This window comes from Chiloscyllium plagiosum, unplaced genomic scaffold, assembly GCF_037043375.1.
Source record: "Chiloscyllium plagiosum isolate Xiang-an unplaced genomic scaffold, Cpla_swu_hap1 HiC_scaffold_18, whole genome shotgun sequence".
Lineage (NCBI taxonomy): Eukaryota > Metazoa > Chordata > Chondrichthyes > Orectolobiformes > Hemiscylliidae > Chiloscyllium > Chiloscyllium plagiosum.
Genome location: NW_028270156.1, coordinates 16,817,815 through 16,838,521, shown reverse-complemented (window position 1 = coordinate 16,838,521; position 20,707 = coordinate 16,817,815). Strand labels below are relative to the sequence as shown.

At 50.4% G+C, this 20,707-nt stretch overlaps 1 long non-coding RNA gene across 4 annotated transcripts in view; it reads right to left on the bottom strand.

The window, feature by feature from the left end:
• Positions 1-2,319: 2,319 nt before the first annotated feature.
• Positions 2,320-20,707, bottom strand: part of LOC148146856 (uncharacterized) — a 60,276-nt gene continuing 41,888 nt past the window's right edge. The window contains exons 2-4 of one of the 4 annotated variants that reach the window (XR_015760112.1): positions 4,514-4,586; positions 3,688-3,864; positions 2,320-3,564 (exon numbers count right to left, since the gene is read on the bottom strand). This is a non-coding gene — a long non-coding RNA (uncharacterized LOC148146856). The remainder of the gene's footprint in view (positions 3,565-3,687; positions 3,865-4,513; positions 4,587-20,707) is intronic. The other 3 variants (XR_015760114.1, XR_015760111.1, XR_015760113.1) reach the window with 3 other exon arrangements.

The following is a 20,707-nucleotide window of genomic DNA, read 5'->3' as shown; positions in this document are numbered from 1 at the left end:
AGTCCTTGTTTACATGTAGGTGAAAGTGAGGACTGCAGATGCTAGAGATTAGAGGCTAGAGTGGTGCTGGAAAAGCAGAGCAGGTCAGGCAGCATCCGAGAAGCAGATTTGACATTTTGGGTAAAAGCTTTTCCTGATGAAGGGCTTTTGCCCGAAATGTTGACTCTCCTGCTCCTCGGATGCTGCGTGACCTGCTTTGTTTTTGTAGCACCACACTCATGTTCACATGTTGTAAGATTAAGGATAACATTAAGGCTTGGCCTTACGTTGTGGCATGAACACTACTTGCTACTTGAATGCCAGGCAATTACAATCTCTAATACACCAGAATCCAACATCTCCCCTTTACAATTAATAGCATTACCTTGGTTGAATCCCCACTATCAATATCCTGGGGCTTGGCATTGTTTAGAGACTGAACTGGATCAGCCATATACATTCTGTGCTTACAAGAACAGGGTGGGACCTCTGCAGGCAATAATGCATCTCCTGACTCTACAAACCTTGTCACCATCTCCAAGGAACAAGTCAGAATTGTGGAGGAATAATCTCCACTTGCCTGAGAGAATGCAGCTCCATCAACATTTGAGAAGAACCCAAGATAAAAAAGGTTGCTTGATTGACACCCTATCCACCAACTTCAACATTCACTTCCATAATCACTGATACACCAAGAGTGTACCATTTACAAGGTGTCCTGCAGTAACTTGCCTAGGTTCATCTGAAAACACATTCCAATCCCTCAATTCCCCTGGTAAGGTGCTTCTCAAATACGTCACTTTGGCCAAGCTTTTGTTCATCTAGCCTAATATCCTCTTGTGAATAAGTGTGAAATGTTGCTTTATAATGCCCTTCTATTTTTTAGATTAGATTACAGTGCGGAAACAGGCCCTTCGGCCCAACAAGTCCACACCGACCCGCCGAAGCGCAACCCACCCATACCCCTACATTTACCCCTTACCTAACACTATGGACAATTTAGCATGGCCAATTCATCTGACCTGCACATCTTTGGACTTTGGGAGGAAACCGGAGCACCCAGAGGAAACCCACGCAGACACGGGGAGAACGTTCAAACACCACACAGTCAGTCACCTGAGGTGGGAATTGAACCCGGGTATCCGGCGCTGTGAGGCAGCAGTGCTAACCACTGTGCTGCCCACCATCTTAAGATGTCTTATTACCTTAAAGGGGCTATATAAATGTAAATAGTTGATGTTCAATTGGATATGGGGCAAGAAGCTCACCTTAAAGTCAAATAGAATATACAGGTTACAAAATGCTTAGTTCAGTCTTTGAGTGGGGAGGGGAAAGGTTCAATAACAAAGGTTACAATTTTTTAGTAGGAACTGTGGACAATGAAAAACTAAAACAAGGGACAGAAAGTAAACATTCAATTATTAACTGGGCACTTGATAAGTTCAAGGTAACCAGACTGATGCAAAGGGAAGCTGAAAATGTGTTGCTGGGAAAGCACAGCAGGTCAGGCAGCATCCAAGGAGCTGGAGAATCGACGTTTCGGGCATGAGCCCTCCTTCAGGAATGAAGAAGGGCTGAATCCTGAAGAAGGGCTCATGCCCGAACGATTCTCCTGCTCCTTGGATGCTGCCTGACCTGCTGCGCTTTCCCAGCAACACATTTTCAGCTCTGATCTCCAGCATCTGCAGTCCTCACTTTCTCCTGATGCAAAGGGAAATTGAGTTTAATTTATTGGGGAAGTAACTTGTCCTACGGATAAACGGGAATAAGTGGATGCACTGTATTCAAATCTCCAGACGGCACTTGATAAGTTGCCACAGTGAAATTTATTGTGGGAAATAAAAGCTCATGGTGTAGGGGGTTACATATTGGCATGGACAGAAGATTAGGACTAAGTGGGTCTTTTTCAGGCCAGCAGGATTTCCCAAGTGGTGTGCCCTGGGTCAGTGCTGGAACCTCAAATCTTGATGGTTTATTTAGATGGTGTAAATGAAGAGGCTAAAGGTATGGTAGTAAGTTTGCTGATGACTCAAAAGGTAGATAAGAAGGTGAGTTGTAAAGAAGGCATTCGGAGTCTAAAAGGGATATAAATGGTTATGAGAGTTGGCAAAGACTTGGTAAATGGAGTATAATGTGGGGAAGGGTGAGATTGTCCGTTTTGGCAGAAAGAATAAAAAACACATTATCTCAATAGTGAGAGGTTGCAGAGCTCTGAGATGCAGGGATCTGAGTGTCTTTGTACATGAATCACAGAAGGTTAGTATGGGGCTATTGTACATAATCGGGAAAGCTAATAATGTTATGTTTTATTGCCATGATTTGGAGGTGCTGGTGTTGCACTGAGGTGGACAAGATCAGAAGTCACATAATACCAAGTTACAGTTTAACAGGTTTATTTGAAATCATACAAGCTTTCGGAGCGCAGCCCCTTTGTCAAGTGTAGTGAGAGAGAAGTGCACACAGACACAGAATTTATAGGCAGAGAGATCAAAAGATCATACAACTGGTGTGAGTGGGTGTCACATAATATCTCTGCAGGAGACCAAGAATGTTAGATAGTGTGAGTAAAGTATCAACTGTTGAATAACAAGCGAAGGGGTGTCCTATAATCTGATTAAATGAGGCAGAGAGATAATTATAATAAATTAATAAGGTGGTGCTGGAGACAAACTAAATATCTGGAATAATATGATAGGCACATGATAGGTACAAGAATCGCATGCTGAGGGTCAAACAAAGTAATAAGTAGTCCAAAACTGTACAAACTAATTAAGGTACAGAAAACATAACAAGGTGATGGTGTCAAAACAGGACAGTAAGGAAGATTTTACAGACACAGAAGTGTGGTGGGGTCACATGTAACATGATGGGAAGTCAAGTTCACAGTTGAAGCTGTCTTCATGGGTACGGAACTTGGCTATCAGTTTCTGCTCGGCGATTCTGCATTGTCGTGTATCTTGAAGGCTGTTTTGGAGGATGCTGACCTAAAGATTGGAGGCTGAATGTCCCTGACTGCTGAAGTGTTCCCCGACTGGGAGGGTACATCCCTGTCTGGCAATTGTTGCACTGTGTCCATTCATCTGTTATCATAGCATCTGCATAGTAACCTCTGCAAGACATGTCAAAATATCGACAGATGATATCACCACACATGGGAAACACCACACACCATGAACATGGCAGATACTCATGTGACTCAGCTAACGTTGCCAATCTCATATGTTGCAGGCAAGAATGCCCCCGAAGCATGGTATATTGGCCAACACACACAACAAATGAAGGACACCATGCAACAATTGCCAGACAGGAATGTTCCCTCCCAGTCAGGAAACACTTCGAGGCATACAAGAGTGAAGAGTTGAGGTTAAAATCAGATCAGCCACGATCTTATTGTATAGCAGACTTGAAAGGCCAAGTGACCTACTCTATTTTTTATCTTTTTTGTGTGTTTGTATGTTACATATTTCACCATAACATAAATCAATCTATTTAGCTCTTATTGGACAGCTGTTAGCTTCTCCCACAAGAGAAGATTTTCAAGCCCAGGTTGTAAAGATGTGAACTGTATTCACAGTTTCATCTTTCCTGTTGAAACATTAAAATTAGAGGTTAAACATCAATAGTTTATTCAAGTTAAATTAAATCTGAATTTTTTTTAGGACAGCGTGGTGAGACAGATTTATGTAATTGTCCCATCACCTCTCTTACCTGCTCTGTTCCTCCATGCCACCTTCGATCCTCCAATTCATGCTAAAGAATCCCTGGGGAGCATTGGAACAGGAGCAGGCCTTTTAGTTCCTTTGCTGAATTTGGTAAGTCCTGTGGAACCAGTCTGTAGTTATCCACAGCACCCATGTATTTCAAAAGTGCTTTTCGATCTAGTTTCTCAGTAATAGGAAATGTATATCAAGTGTAAATGCAGAAAGGAGCATGTGCCCAAATCATCAGTTTTTCACAAGTCTTCTCTCACCTTACCTCATCTCAATCAAACAACACATCCTTCAATTCTTTCCTTTTTCTAAACTCACGGTGGCTCAGTGGTTAGCACTGTTGCCTCACAGCACCAGGGACCCAGGTGCAATTCCAGTCTCGGGCGACTGTCTGTGTGGAGTTGGTACATTCTCCCTGTGTCTCTGTAGGTTTCCTCCGGGTGCTCCGGTTTCTTCCCACAGTCCAAAGATGTGCAGGTTAGGTCAATTGGCCATGCTAAATTGCCCATAGTGTTAGGTGCATTGGTCAGAGGGAAATTGGTCTGGGTGGGTTACTCTTTGGAAGGTCGTTGTGCACTTGTTGGGCAGAATGGCCTGTTTCCACACTGCAGATAATCTATCCTGTCCCGGGTTCATCTTATCCCTCTTTCTCTGGTCATCACCTCTCCTTCCTTACTCATCCATCCTTCAGCATGTTCCTCTCACGCTAATTTTACTCATGTTTCCCTTGACTGTTCCCTTCACCCTCTCCCATTTCCTGCTTTCACTGTTCTTTCTCCTAGATGTTCACTCCCCTTGCCGCATATTCTCCACCTTTCCATTACCTTTCTCAGTGTTGCTAACTCCAGTCGACAACATTCCTGGAATTTGATGACATGTCTTCCACTGGTCAAGAAGCTTCTCTCCCCATTTCCAAAATGTTTCGAAACAGAAAAAAAGAAAAAAGCGAAACAATATTTTTCTGAGTCCAAATCATTTTCCTCCTCGTCTTGTCACAGAAGTGATCAGAAAATAAATATTTAATTCTGGAGGCTCCAGAGCAATCATGGGGGATTGAAATACCACTCTCTCCCAATCTCCAGACCTCCCATTCCTCTCTCTCTGATTCTACCTTCAAATCTCCCACTGCCTTCTCCCTTCAGTTCCACAACATCCATTGCTCTCGCACCCTCCAGCTCATTTCCCATTCCTCTCTCCCTCCCTCCACCACATCTCCCATTCCTCTCTCTCTCCTTCCACCACATCTCCCATTCCTCTCTCCCTCCATTATATCTCATTCCTCTCTCTCCATCACTTCTCCCATTCCTCTCTCCCTCCCTCCACATCTCCTATTCCTCTCTCTCCCTTCACCACATCTCCGATTCCTCTCTCCCTCCACTTCTCCCATTACTCTCTCCCTCCAGCACATCTCCCATTCCTCTCTCTCCCTCCACTTCTCCCATTACACTCTCCCTCCCTCCACCACATCTCCTATTCCTCTCTCTCCTTCCACCACATCTCCCATTCCTCTCTCCCTCCACATTTCCCATTCCTCTCTCCCTCCATCACAACTCCCATTCCTCCCTCTCTCCCTCCCTCCATCACATCTCCCATTCCTCCCTCTCTTTCCATCACATCTCCCATTCCTCCCTCGCCCTCCATCCTGTCTCCTATTCCTATCTAACTCTCCACCACTTTTCCCCTTCCCCTCTCTCTCCACCACTTCTCCCATTCCCCTCTCCCTTCATCATATCACCCATTCCTCCTTCTCTCTCTCCCCATCACATCTCTCATTCCTCTCTCTCCCTCCATCCCATCTCCTATTCCTATCTATCTCTCCATCACTTTTCCCATTCCTTTCTCTCCCTCCACATCTCCCTTTCCTCTCTCTCTCCCTCCACCACATCTCCCATTCCTCTCTCCCTCCCTACACCACATCTTCCATTCCTTTCTCTCCCTCCACATCTCCCTTTCCTCTCTCTCTCCCTCCACCACATCTCCCATTCCTCTCTCCCTCCCTACACCACATCTTCCATTCCTCTCTCTCCCTCCACATCTCCCATTCCTCTCTCTCTCCCTCCATCATATCTCCCTTTCCTCCCTCTCCCTCCATCACATCTCCCATTCCTCTCTCTCCCTCCACCACATCTCCCATTCCTCTCTCCCTCCCTCCACCAGATCTCCCATTCTTCTGTCCCTCCACCACATCTCCCATTCTTCTCTCTCTCTCCTTCACTTCTCACATTCCCTTCTCCCTCCATCACATCTCCCATTCCTCTCTCCCTCCATCACATCTCCCATTTCTCTCTCTCCCTCCATCCCATCTCCTATTCCTCTCTCTCCCTCCATCCCATCTCCTATTCCTATCTGTCTCCATCACTTCTCCCATTCCCCTCTTCCTCCACATCTCCTATTCCTCTCTCTCCCTCCATCACATCTCCCATTCCTCTCTCCCTCCATCTCATCTCCCATCCCTCTCTCTCCCTCCACATCTCCTTTTCCTCTCTCTCCCTCCATCACATCTCCCATTCTTCTCTCTCTCCTTCCATCACCTCTCCCATCCCTCCCTCTCTCCACATCTCCCATACCTCCCTCTCTCCATCACTTCTCCCATTTCCCTCTCACTCCATCATATCTCCCATTCCTCTCTCTCTCTCTCTCCACCACATCTCCCATTCCTCTCTCTCCCTCCATCCCGTCTCCTATTCCTCTGTCTCTCCATCACTTCTCCCATTCCTCTCGCTCTCTGCCACATCTCGTATTCCTATATCTCTCTCAATCACTTCTCCCTCCATCACGTCTCCCATTCAACTCTCTCCCTCCATCACATCTCCCATTCCTCTCTCTCCCTCCATCCCGTCTCCTATTCCTATCTATTTCTCCATCACTTTTCTCATTCCTTTCTCTCCCTCCACATCTCCCATTCCTCCCTCCCTCCACATCTCCCATTCTTTTGTCCCTTCACCACATCTCCCATTCTTCTCCCTCTCTCCATCACTTCTCACATTCCCTTCTCCCTCCACCACATCTCCCATTCCTGTCTCTCTCCTTCCACCATATCTCCCATTCCTCTTTCTCCCTCCACATCTCCTATTCCTCTCTCCTTCCATCACATCTTCCATTCCTCTCTCTCCCTCCACATCTCCCATTCCTCTCTGTCTCCAGCACTTCTCCCATTCCTCTCTCTCTCCATCACTTCTCCCAATCCCCTCTCTGTCCCTCCATATTTCCTATTCCCCTCTCTCCTTCCATCACATCTCCCATTCTTCTCTCTCCCTCCATCACATCTCCCATTCCTCTCTCTCTCCTTCCATCACATCTCCCATTCCTCTCTCTCTCCTTCCATTACATCTCCCATTCCTCTCTCTCTCCTTCCATCACATCTCCCATCCCTCTCTCTCCACATCTCCCATTCCTTTCTCTTTCCCTTCCTCTCTCCCATTTCTCTCTCCCTCTGTCCATCACATTTCCCAATCCCCTTTCTCTCAATCCACATCTCCCATTCCTCTCTTTCCCTCCACCACATCTCCCTTTCCTCTCTCTCCCTCCACCACATCTCCCAATCCCCTCTCTCTCCCTACACATCTCCTATTCCTCTCTCTCCTTCCATCACATCTCCCATTCCTCTCTCCCACCCTCCATAACATCTCCCATTCCTCTCTCCATCACATCTCCCATTCTTCCCTCTCTCTCTCCATCACTTCTCCCATTCCTCCCTCTCTCCCTCCATTACATCTCCCATTTCTCTTTCTCTCTCTCTCCTTCCACCATATCTCCCATTCCTCCACATCTCCCATTCCTCGCTCCCTCCACATCTCCCATTCCCCTCACTCTCTCACCATCACATCTCCCATTCCCCTCTCTCTCCCTCCACATCTCCTATTCCGCTCTCCCTCCACCACATCTCCCATTCCTCTCTCTCCCTCCATCACATCTCCAATTCCCCTCTCTCCCTCCACATCTCCCATTTCTCACTCTCTCTCCCCATCACTTCTCCCATTCCCCTCTCGCTCCATCACATCTCCCATTCATCTTTCTCATTCCCTCCATCACATCTCCCATTCCTCTCTCTCCCTCCACCACATCTCCCATTCCTCTCTCTCTCCCTCCACTTCTCCCATTCCTTTCTCCATGACTTCTCCCCTTTCTCTCCATGACTTCTCCCATTTCTCTCCCTCCACATCTCCAATTCATCTCCCTCTCCCTCCGCCACATCTCCCATTCGTCTCCCTCCACCACATCTCCAATCCCCCCTCTCCCTCCACATCTACGATCCCCATCTCTCCCTCCACCACATCTCCCATTCCTCTCTCTCTCTCTCTCCATCACTTCTCCCATTCCGCTCTCCCTCCATCACTTCTCCCATTCCGCTCTCCTTCCATCATATCTCCTATTCCTCTCTCTCTCCCCCTTCATCACATCTCCCATTCCTCTCTCTCTCTCCCTTCCTCACATCTCCCATTCCCCTCTCTCTCGCTCCACCACATCTCTTATTCCTCTCTCTCCCTCCATCACATCTCCCATTCCCTCTCTCACCCACCATCACATCTCCCATTCCTCTCTCTCCCTCCATCACATCTCCCATTCCCTCTCTCACCCTCCATCACATCTCCCAATCCCCTCTCTCTCTCCTTCCATCACATCTCCCATTCCCCTCTCTCTCCCTCCACATCTCCTATTCCTCTCTCCCTCCATCTCATCTCCCATTCCTCTTTCTCTCTCTCTCTCCTTCCACCATATCTCCCATTCCTCCACATCTCCCATTCCTCGCTCCCTCCACATCTCCCATTCCCCTCACTCTCTCACCATCACATCTCCCATTCCCCTCTCTCTCCCTCCACATCTCCTATTCCTCTCTCCCTCCATCACATCTCCCATTCCTCTCTCTCTCCCTCCATCACATCTCCCATCCCTCTCTCTCCTTCCATCACATCTCCCATCCCCCTCTCTCTCCACATCTCCCATTCCTCCCTCTCTCCATCACTTCTCCCATTTCCCTCTCCCTCCATCATATCTCCCATTCCTCTCTCTCTCTCCACCACATCTCCCATTCCTCTCCCACCCTCAATCCCATCTCCTATTCCTCTCTCTCCATCACTTCTCCCATTACTCTCACTCTCTGCCACATCTCGTATTCCTATATCTCTCTCAATCACTTCTCCCATTCCTCTCTCTCCCTCCACCACATCTCCCATTCCCTCTCTCTCCCTCCATCACATCTCCCAATCCCCTCTAACTCCCTCTCCATCTCCCATTCCTCTTTCTCCCTCCATCACATCTCCCATTCCCCCTCTCTCTCTTCCTCCACATTTCCTATTCCTATCTCTCTCTCCATCACTTCACCCATTCCTCTCCCTCTCCCCCATCTCCCATTCTTCTCTCTCCCTCCACATCTCCCATTCCTCTCTCCCTCCCTTCGCCACAACTCCCATTCCTCTGTCCCTCCCTCCACATCTCCCATTCCTCTCTCTCCCTCCACATCTCCCATTCCTCTCTATCCCTCCATCTCATCTCCCATTCCTCTCTCTCCCTCCATCACTTCTCCCATTCCTCTCTCCCTCCACCACATCTCCCATTCTTCTCTCTCTTTCCATCACTCTCACAATCCCTTCTCCCTCCATCACATCTCCCATTCCTCTCTCTCCCTCCATCACTTCTCCCATTCCCCTCTCTCTCCCTCTATCACATCTCCCATTCCTCTCTCTCCCTCCATCATATCTCCCATTTCTCTCTCCCTCCATCACATCTCCCATTCCTCTCTCTCCCTCCATCCCGTCTCCTATTCCTATCTATTTCTCCATCACTTTTCCCATTCCTTTCTCTCCCTCCACATCTCCCATTCCTCCCTCCCTCCCTCCACCACATCTCCCATTCTTTTGTCCCTTCACCATATCTCCCATTCTTCTCCCTCTCTCCATCACTTCTCACATTCCCTTCTCCCTCCACCACATCTCCCATTCCTGTCTCTCTCCTTCCACCATATCTCCCATTCCTCTTTCTCCCTCCACATCTCCTATTCCTCTCCTTCCATCACATCTCCCATTCCTCTCTGTCTCCAGCACTTCTCCCATTCCTCTCTCTCTCCCCATCACTTCTCCCAATCCCCTCTCTCTCCCTCCATATCTCCTATTCCCCTCTCTCCTTCCATCACATCTCCCATGCCTCTCTCTCTCCTTCCATCACATCTCTCATCCCTCTCTCTCTCCACATCTCCCATTCCTTTCTCTTTCCCTCCCTCTCTCCCATTCCTCTCTCCCTCCATCCATCACATTTCCCAATCCCCTTTCTCTCCCTCCACTACATCTCCCAATCCCCTCTCTCTCCCTCCACATCTCCTATTCCTCTCTCTCCCCCTCCATCACATCTCCAATTCCTCTCTCTCCTTCCATCACATCTCCCATTCCTCTCTCTCTCCTTCCATCACATCTCCCATCCCTCTCTCTCTCCACATCTCCCAATCCTTTCTCTTTCCCTCCCTCTCTCCCATTCCTCTCTCCCTCCGTCCATCACATCTCCCATTCCCCTCTCTCTCCCTCCACATCTCCTATTCCGCTCTCCCTCCATCACATCTCCCATTCCTCTCTCTGTCCCTTCATCACATCTCCCATCCCTCTCTCTCCCTCCATCACATCTCCCATTCTTCTGCCTCTCCTTCCATCACATCTCCCATCTCTCTCCCTCTCATCTCCCATTCCTCCCTCTCTCCATTACTTCTCCCACTTCCCTCTCCCTCCATATCTCCCATTCCTCTCTCTCTCTCCACCACATCTCCCATTCCTCTCCCACCCTCCATCCCATCTCCTATTCCTCTCTCTCTCCATCACTTCTCCCATTACTCTCACTCTCTGCCACATCTCGTATTCTATATCGCTCTCAATCACTTCTCCCATTCCTCTCTCTCCCTCCACCACATCTCCCATTCCCTCTCTCTCCCTCCATCACATCTCCCAATCCCCTCTAACTCCCTCCACATCTCCCATTCCTCTCTCTCCCTCCATCACATCTCCCATTCCCCCTCTCTCTTCCTCCACCTTTCCTATTCCTATCTCTCTCTCCATCACTTCACCCATTCCTCTCCCTCTCCCCCATCTCCCATTCCTCTCTCTCCCTCCACATCTCCCATTCCTCTCTCCCTCCACATCTCCCATTCCTCTCTCTCCCTCCATCTCATCTCCCAGTCCTCTCTCCCTCCACCACATCTCCCATTCTTCTCTCTCTTTCCATCACTTCTCACAATCCCTTCTCCCTCCATCACATCTCCCATTCCTCTCTCCCTCCCTCCATCACATCTCCCATTCCCCTCTCTCTCCCTCTATCACATCTCCCATTCCTCTCTCTCCCTCCATCCCGTCTCCTATTCCTATCTATTTCTCCATCACTTTTCCCATTCCTTTCTCTCCCTCCACATCTCCCATTCCTCCCTCCCTCCCTCCACCACATCTCCCATTCTTTTGTCCCTTCACCACATCTCCCATTCTTCTCCCTCCCTCCATCACTTCTCACATTCCCTTCTCCCTCCACCACATCTCCCATTCCTGTCTCTCTCCTTCCACCATATCTCCCATTCCTCTCTGTCTCCAGCACTTCTCCCATTCCTCTCTCTCTCCATCACTTCTCCCAATCCCCTCTCTCTCCCTCCATATCTCCTATTACCCTCTCTCCTTCCATCACATCTCCCATTCCTCTCTCTCTCCTTCCATCACATCTCCCATCCCTCTCTCCACATCTCCCATTCCTTTCTCTTTCCCTCCCTCTCTCCCATTCCTCTCTCCCTCCGTCCATCACATTTCCCAATCCCGTTTCTCTCCCTCCACCACATCTCCCAATCCCGTCTCTCCCTCCACATCTCCTATTTCTCTCTCTCCTTCCATCACATCTCCCATTCCTCTCTCCCGCCCTCCATAACATCTCCCATTCCTCCCTCTCTCGCTCCACCACACTCCCATTCCTCCCTCCCCCTCCACATCTCCCATTCCTCTCTCCCCTCCACATCTCCCATTCCTCTCTCCCTCCACATCTCCCACTCCTCCCTCTCCCTGCACCACATCTCCCATTCCTCTCTCTCTCCATCACTTCTCGCATTCCTCCCTCTCTCCATCCATCACATCTCCCATTTCTCTCTCCCTCCATCGCATCTCCCATTCCTCTCTCTCCCTCCATCCCGTCTCCTATTCCTATCTATTTATCCATCACTTTTCCCATTCCTTTCTCTCCCTCCACATCTCCCATTCCTCCCTCCCTCCCTCCTCCACATCTCCCATTCTTTTATCCCTTCACCACATCTCCCATTCTTCTCCCTCTCTCCATCACTTCTCACATTCCCTTCTCCCTCCACCACATCTCCCATTCCTGTCTCTCTCCTTCCACCATATCTCCCATTCCTCTCTCTCCCTCCATCACATCTCCAATTCCCCTCTCTCCCTCCACATCTCCCATTTCTCACTCTCTCTCCCCATCACTTCTCCCATTCCCCTCTCGCTCCATCACATCTCCCATTCATCTTTCTCATTCCCTCCATCACATCTCCCATTCCTCTCTCTCCCTCCACCACATCTCCCATTCCTCTCTCTCTCCCTCAACTTCTCCCTTCCTTTCTCCATGACTTCTCCCCTTTCTCTCCATGACTTCTCCCATTTCTCTCCCTCCACATCTCCAATTCATCTCCCTCTCCCTCCGCCACATCTCCCATTCGTCTCCCTCCACCACATCTCCAATCCCCCCTCTCCCTCCACATCTACGATCCCCATCTCTCCCTCCACCACATCTCCCATTCCTCTCTCTCTCTCTCTCCATCACTTCTCCCATTCCGCTCTCCCTCCATCACTTCTCCCATTCCGCTCTCCCTCCATCATATCTCCTATTCCTCTCTCTCTCCCCCTTCATCACATCTCCCATTCCTCTCTCTCTCTCCCTTCCTCACATCTCCCATTCCCCTCTCTCTCGCTCCACCACATCTCCTATTCCTCTCTCTCCCTCCATCACATCTCCCATTCCCTCTCTCACCCACCATCACATCTCCCATTCCTCTCTCTCCCTCCATCACATCTCCCATTCCCTCTCTCACCCTCCATCACATCTCCCAATCCCCTCTCTCTCTCTCCTTCCATCACATCTCCCATTCCCCTCTCTCTCCCTCCACATCTCCTATTCCTCTCTCCCTCCATCTCATCTCCCATTCCTCTCTCCCCCTACACATCTCCCATTCCTGTTTCTCTGCTTCCACCATATCTCCCATTCCTCTTTCTCCCTCCACCACATCTCCCATTCCTCTCTTCCTCCACACCTCCCATTCCTCTCTCTCCCTCCACATCTCCCTTTCCTCTCTCCCTCCCTACACCACATCTCCCATTCCTCTCTCCCGCCACATCTTCCATTCCTTTCTCTCCATCCACATCTCCCATTCCTCTCCCTCCACCACATCTCCCATTCCTCTCTCCCTCCATCACATCTCCCATTCCTCTCTCTCTCCATCACTTCTCCCATTCCTCCCTCTCTCCCTCCATTACATCTCCCATTTCTCTCTCTCCCTCCACAACATCTCCCATTCATCTCTTTCCCTCCATCACATCTGCCATTCTTCTCTCTTCCTCCATCACATCTCCCATTCCTCTCTCTCCCTCCATCACATCTCCCATTTCTCTCTCTCTCTCCTTCCGCCACATCTCCCATTCCTCTCTCTTCCTCCACCACATCTCCCATTCCTCGCTCCCTCCATTACATCTCCCATTCCCCTCTCTCTCCCTCCACATCTCCTATTCCTTTCTCTCCTTCCACCACACCTCCCATTCCTCTCTCTCCCTCAACATCTCCCATTCCTCTCTCTCTTCCTCTACCACATCTCCCATTCCTCTCCCGCCCTCCACCACATCTCCCATTCCTCTCTCTCCCTCCACATCTCCCTTTCCTCTCTCCCTCCACCACATCTTCCATACCTCTCTCCCTCCACATTTTCCATTCCTCTCTCTCCAACCACCACATCTCCCATTCCTCTCTCTCCCTCCACATCTCCCTTTCCTCTCTCCCTCCATCACATCTCCCATTCCTCTCTTTCCCTCCATCACATCTGCCATTCTTCTCTCTCCCTCCATCACATCTCCCATTCCTCTCTCTCCCTCCATCACATCTCCCATTTCTCTCTCTCTCCTTCCGCCACATCTCCCATTCCTCTCTCTTCCTCCACCACATCTCCCATTCCTCTTCCTCCCTCCACCACATTTCCCATTCCTCTCTCCCTCCATCACATCTCTCCCTCTCCTTCCACCACATCTCCCATTCCTCTCTCCCTCCCTCAACATCTCCCATTCCTCTCTCCCTCCATCACATCTGTCATTCCTCTCTCTCCATCACTTCTCCCATTCCTCCCTCTCTCCCTCTATTACATCTCCCATTTCTCTCTCTCCCTCCACCACATCTCCCATTCCTCCCTCTCCCTCCATCACATCTCCCATTCCTCCACCACATCTCCCATTCCTCGCTCCCTCCATTACATCTCCCATTCCCCTCTCTCTCCCTCCACATCTTCTATTCCTTTTTCTCCTTCCACCACACCTCCCATTCCTCTCTCCCTCAACATCTCCCATTCCTCTCTCTCTTCCTCCACCACATCTCCCATTCCTCTCCCACCCTCCACCACATCTCCCATTCCTCTCTCTCCCTCCACATCTCCCTTTCCTCTCTCCCTCCACCACATCTTCCATACCTCTCTCCCTCCACATTTTCCATTCCTCTCTCTCCAACCACCACATCTCCCATTCCTCTCTCCATCACATCTCACATTCCTCTCTCTCTCTCCATCACTTCTCCCATTCTTCCCTCTCTCCCTCCATTACATTTCCCATTTCTCTCTCTCCCTCCACATCTCCCATTTCTCTCTCTCCCTCCACCACATCTCCCTTTCCTCTCTCCCTCCCTCACATCTCCCATTCCTCTCTCCCTCCACATTTTTCATTCCTCTCTCTCCATCCACCACATCTCCCATTCCTCTCCCTCCACCACATCTCCCATTCCTCTCTCCCTCCATCATATCTCCCATTCCTCTCTCTCTCCATCACATCTCCCATTCCTCTCTCTCTCCATCACATCTCCCATTCCTCTCTCTCTCCATCACTTCTCCCATTCTTCCCTCTCTCCCTCCACCACATCTCCCATTCCTCTCTCTTCCTCCACCATATCTCCCATTCCTCTCCCTCCCTCCACATCTTTCATTCCTCTCTCCCTCCATCACATCTCTCCCTCTCCTTCAACCACATCTCCCATTCCTCGCTCCTTGCCTCCACATCTCCCATTCCTCTCTCTCTCTATCACATCTCCCATTCCTCTCTCTCCATCACTTCTCCCATTCTTCCCTCTCTCCCTCCACCACATCTCCCATTCCTCTCTCTCCCTCCACCACATCTCCCATTCCTCTCTCCCTCCCCTTTTTCCATTCCTCTCTCTCCATCCACATCTCCCATTCCTCTCCCTCCACCACACCTCCCATTCCTCTCTCCCTCAACATCTCCCATTCCTCCCTCTCTCCCTCTATTACATCTCCCATTTCTCTCTCTCCCTCCACCACATCTCCCATTCCTCCCTCTCCCTCCATCACATCTCCCATTCCTCCACCACATCTCCCATTCCTCGCTCCCTCCATTACATCTCCCATTCCCCTCTCTCTCCCTCCACATCTTCTATTCCTTTTTCTCCTTCCACCACACCTCCCATTCCTCTCTCCCTCAACATCTCCCATTCCTCTCTCTCTTCCTCCACCACATCTCCCATTCCTCTCCCACCCTCCACCACATCTCCCATTCCTCTCTCTCCCTCCACATCTCCCTTTCCTCTCTCCCTCCACCACATCTTCCATACCTCTCTCCCTCCACATTTTCCATTCCTCTCTCTCCAACCACCACATCTCCCATTCCTCTCTCCATCACATCTCACATTCCTCTCTCTCTCTCCATCACTTCTCCCATTCTTCCCTCTCTCCCTCCATTACATTTCCCATTTCTCTCTCTCCCTCCACATCTCCCATTTCTCTCTCTCCCTCCACCACATCTCCCTTTCCTCTCTCCCTCCCTCACATCTCCCATTCCTCTCTCCCTCCACATTTTTCATTCCTCTCTCTCCATCCACCACATCTCCCATTCCTCTCCCTCCACCACATCTCCCATTCCTCTCTCCCTCCATCATATCTCCCATTCCTCTCTCTCTCCATCACATCTCCCATTCCTCTCTCTCTCCATCACATCTCCCATTCCTCTCTCTCTCCATCACTTCTCCCATTCTTCCCTCTCTCCCTCCACCACATCTCCCATTCCTCTCTCTTCCTCCACCATATCTCCCATTCCTCTCCCTCCCTCCACATCTCCCATTCCTCTCTCCCTCCATCACATCTCTCCCTCTCCTTCAACCACATCTCCCATTCCTCGCTCCTTGCCTCCACATCTCCCATTCCTCTCTCTCTCTATCACATCTCCCATTCCTCTCTCTCCATCACTTCTCCCATTCTTCCCTCTCTCCCTCCACCACATCTCCCATTCCTCTCTCTCCCTCCACCACATCTCCCATTCCTCTCTCCCTCCCCTTTTTCCATTCCTCTCTCTCCATCCACATCTCCCATTCCTCTCCCTCCACCACATCTCCCATTCCTTTCTCCCTCCATCATATCTCCCATTCCTCTCTCTCTCTCCATCACATCTCCCATTCCTCTCTATTCCTCCACCATATCTCCCAATCATCTCCCTCCCTCCACATCTCCCATTCCTCTCTCCCTCCATCACATCACTCCCTCTCCTTCCACCACATCTCCCATTCCTCGCTCCCTCCCTCCACCACATCTCCCATTCCTCTCTCCCTCCATCACATCTCCCATTCCTCTCTCCCTCCATCACATCTCCCATTCCCTTCACTCTCTCCATCAAATCTCCTATTTCCCTCTCTCTCCCTCCATCACATATCCCATTTCTCTCTCTCTCCGTCCAATACATCTCCCATTTCTCTCTCTCTCTCCACCACATCTCCCATTTCTCTCTCTCCCTCCACCACATCTCCCATTCCTCTCGCCCTCCACATTTTTCATTCCTCTCTCTCCATCCACATCTCCCATTCCTCTCCCTCCACCACATCTCCCATTCCTCTCTCCCTCCATCACATCTCTCCCGCTCCTTCCACCACATCTCCCATTCCTCGCTCCCTCCCTCCACCACATCTCCCATTCCTCTCTCCCTCCATTACATCTCCTATTCCTCTCTCCCACCATCACATCTCCCATTCCTCTCTCTCCTTCCATCACATCTCTCCCTCTCCTTCCACATCTCCCATTCCTCTCTCTCTCCATCACTTCTCCCATTCCTCCCTCTCTCCCATTACATCTCCCATTTCTCTCTCCCCTCCACCACATCTCCTATTCCTCTCTCTCCCTCCATCACATCTCCCATTCCTCTCTCTCTCCTTCCATCACATCTCCCATCCCTCTCTCTCTCCTTCCATCACATCTCCCACCCCTCTCTCTCTCCATATCTCCCATTCCTTTGTTTCCCACCCTCTCTCCCATTCCTCTCTCTCCGTCCATTACATTTCCTATTCCTCTCTCTCCCTGCACATCTCCGATCCACCTCTCTCCCTCCACAAATCCGATTCCCCTCTCATCCCTCCACGTCTCCCATTCCACTCTCTCCATCACTTCTCCCATTCCCCTCTCCTATCATATCTCCCATTCCTCTCTCTCTCTCCACATTTCCCATTCCTCTCTCCCTCCATCACATCTCCCATTCCCATCTGTCTCCCTCCACCACATCTCCTATTCCTCTCTCTCCCTCCATCACATCTCCCATTCCTCTCTCTCTCTCCATCACTTCTCCATTCCTCCATCTCTCTCCTTTAACCACATCTCCCATTTCTCTCTCTCTCCTTCCACCACATCTCCCATTCCTCTCTCTCCCTCCACCACATATCCGATTCCTGTCTCTCTCCTTCCACCATATCTCCCATTCCTCTTTCTCCCTCCACCACATCTCCCATTCCTCTCTCCCTCCACATCTTTCATTCCTCTCTCTCCATCCACCACATCTTCCATTCCTCTCCCTCCACATCTCCAATTCCTCTCTCCCTCCATCACATCTCCCATTCCTCTCTCTCCATGACCTCCCATTCCTCCCTCTCTCCCTCCATTACATTTCCCATTTCTCTCTCTCTCCTTCCACCACATCTCCCATTCCTCTCACTACCTCCAGCACATCTCCCAGTCCTCTCCCTCCCTCCACATCTCCCATTCCTCTCTCCCTCCATCACATCTCTCCCTCTCCTTCCACCACAGCCCCCATTCGTCTCTTCCTCCCTCCACCACATCTCCCATTCCTCTCCCGCCCTCCACCACATCTCCCATTCCTCTCTCTCCCTCCACATCTCCCTTTCCTCTCTCCCTCCACCACATCTTCCATACCTCTCTCCCTCCACATTTTCCATTCCACTCTCTCCAACCACATCTCCCATTCCTCTCTCTCCATCACATCTCCCATTCCTCTCTCTCCCTCCATCACATCTCCCATTCCTCTCTCTCCCTCCATCACATCTCCCATTTCTCTCTCTCTCCTTCCGCCACATATCCCATTCCTCTCTCTTCCTCCACCACATCTCCCATTCCTCTTCCTCCCTCCACCACATCTCCCATTCCTCTCTACCTCCATCACATCTCTCCCTCTCCTTCCACCACATCTCCCATTCCTCTCTCCCTCCATCACATCTGCCATTCCTCTCTCTCCATCACTTCTCCCATTCCTCCCTCTCTCCCTCCATTACATCTCCCATTTCTCTCTCTCTCCCTCCACCACATCTTCCATTCCTCCCTCTCCCTCCATCACATCTCCCATTCCTCGCTCCCTCCATTACATCTCCCATTCTCCTCTCTCTCCCTCTACATCTCCTATTCCTTTCTCTCCTTCCACCACACCTCCCATTCCTCTCTCCCTCAACATCTCCCATTCCTCTCTCTCTTCCTCCACCACATCTCTCATTCCTCTCCCACCTCCACCACATCTCCCATTCCTCTCTCTCCCTCCACATCTCCCTTTCCTCTCTCCCTCCACCACATCTTCCATACCTCTCTCCCTCCACATTTTCCATTCCTCTCTCTCCAACCACCACATCTCCCATTCCTCTCTCTCCATCACATCTCACATTCCTCTCTCTCTCCATCACTTCTCCCATTCTTCCCTCTCTCCCTCCATTACATTTCCCATTTCTCTCCCTCCACATCTCCCATTTCTCTCTCTCCCTCCACCACATCTCCCATTCCTCTCTCCCTCCCTCCCTCACATCTCCCATTCCTCTCTCCCTCCACATTTTTCATTCCTCTCTCTCTCCATCCACCACATCTCCCATTCCTCTCCCTCCACCACATCTCCCATTCCTCTCTCCCTCCATCATATCTCCCATTCCTCTCTCTCTCCATCACATCTCCCATTCCTCTCTCTCTCCATCACATCTCCCATTCCTCGCTCCCTCCATTACATCTCCCATTCTCCTCTCTCTCCCTCCACATCTCCTATTCCTTTCTCTCCTTCCACCACACCTCCCATTCCTCTCTCCCTCAACATCTCCCATTCCTCTCTCTCTTCCTCCACCACATCTCTCATTCCTCTCTCTTCCTCCACCATATCTCCCATTCCTCTCCCTCCCTCCACATCTCCCATTCCTCTCTCCCTCCATCACATCTCTCCCTCTCCTTCAACCACATCTCCCATTCCTCGCTCCTTGCCTCCACATCTCCCATTCCTCTCTCTCCATCACTTCTCCCATTCTTCCCTCTCTCCCTCCACCACATCTCCCATTTCTCTCTCTCCCTCCCCTTTTTCCATTCCTCTCTCTCCATCCACCACATCTCCCATTCCTCTCCGTCCACCACATCTCCCATTCCTCTCTCCCTCCATCATATCTCCCATTCCTCTCTCTCTCTCCATCACATCTCCCATTCCTCTCTATTCCTCCACCATATCTCCCAATCCTCTCCCTCCCTCCACATCTCCCATTCCTCTTTCCCTCCATCACATCACTCCCTCTCCTTCCACCACATCTCCCATTCCTCGCTCCCTCCCTCAACCACATCTCCCATTCCTCTCTCCCTCCATCACATCTCCCATTCCTCTCTCCCTCCATCACATCTCCCATTCCCTTCACTCTCTCCATCAAATCTCCTATTTCCCTCTCTCTCCCTCCATCACATATCCCATTCCTCTCTCTCTCCGTCCATTACATCTCCCATTTCTCTCTCTCTCTCCACCACATCTCCCATTTCTCTCTCTCCCTCCACCACATCTCCCATTCCTCTCGCCCTCCACATTTTTCATTCCTCTCTCTCCATCCACATCTCCCATTCCTCTCCCTCCACCACATCTCCCATTCCTCTCTCCCTCCATCACATCTCTCCCGCTCCTTCCACCACATCTCCCATTCCTCGCTCTCTCCCTCCACATCTCCCATTCCTCTCTCCCACCATTACATCTCCTATTCCTCTCTGTCCCACCATCACATCTCCCATTCCTCTCTCTCCTTCCATCACATCTCTCCCTCTCCTTCCACATCTCCCATTCCTCGCTCTCTCCCACCACATCTTTCATTCCTCTCTCTCCCTCCATCACATCTCCCATTCCTCTCTCCCTCCATCACATCTCCCATTCCCATCTGTCTCCCTCCACCACATCTCCTATTCCTCTCTCTCCCTCCATCACATCTCCCATTCCTCTCTCTCTCTCCATCACTTCTCCATTCCTCCATCTCTCTCCTTTAACCACATCTCCCATTTCTCTCTCTCTCCTTCCACCACATCTCCCATTCCTCTCTCTCCCTCCACCACATATCCGATTCCTGTCTCTCTCCTTCCACCATATCTCCCATTCCTCTTTCTCCCTCCACCACATCTCCCATTCCTCTCTCCCTCCACATCTTTCATTCCTCTCTCTCCATCCACCACATCTTCCATTCCTCTCCCTCCACATCTCCAATTCCTCTCTCCCTCCATCACATCTCCCATTCCTCTCTCTCCCTGACCTCCCATTCCTCCC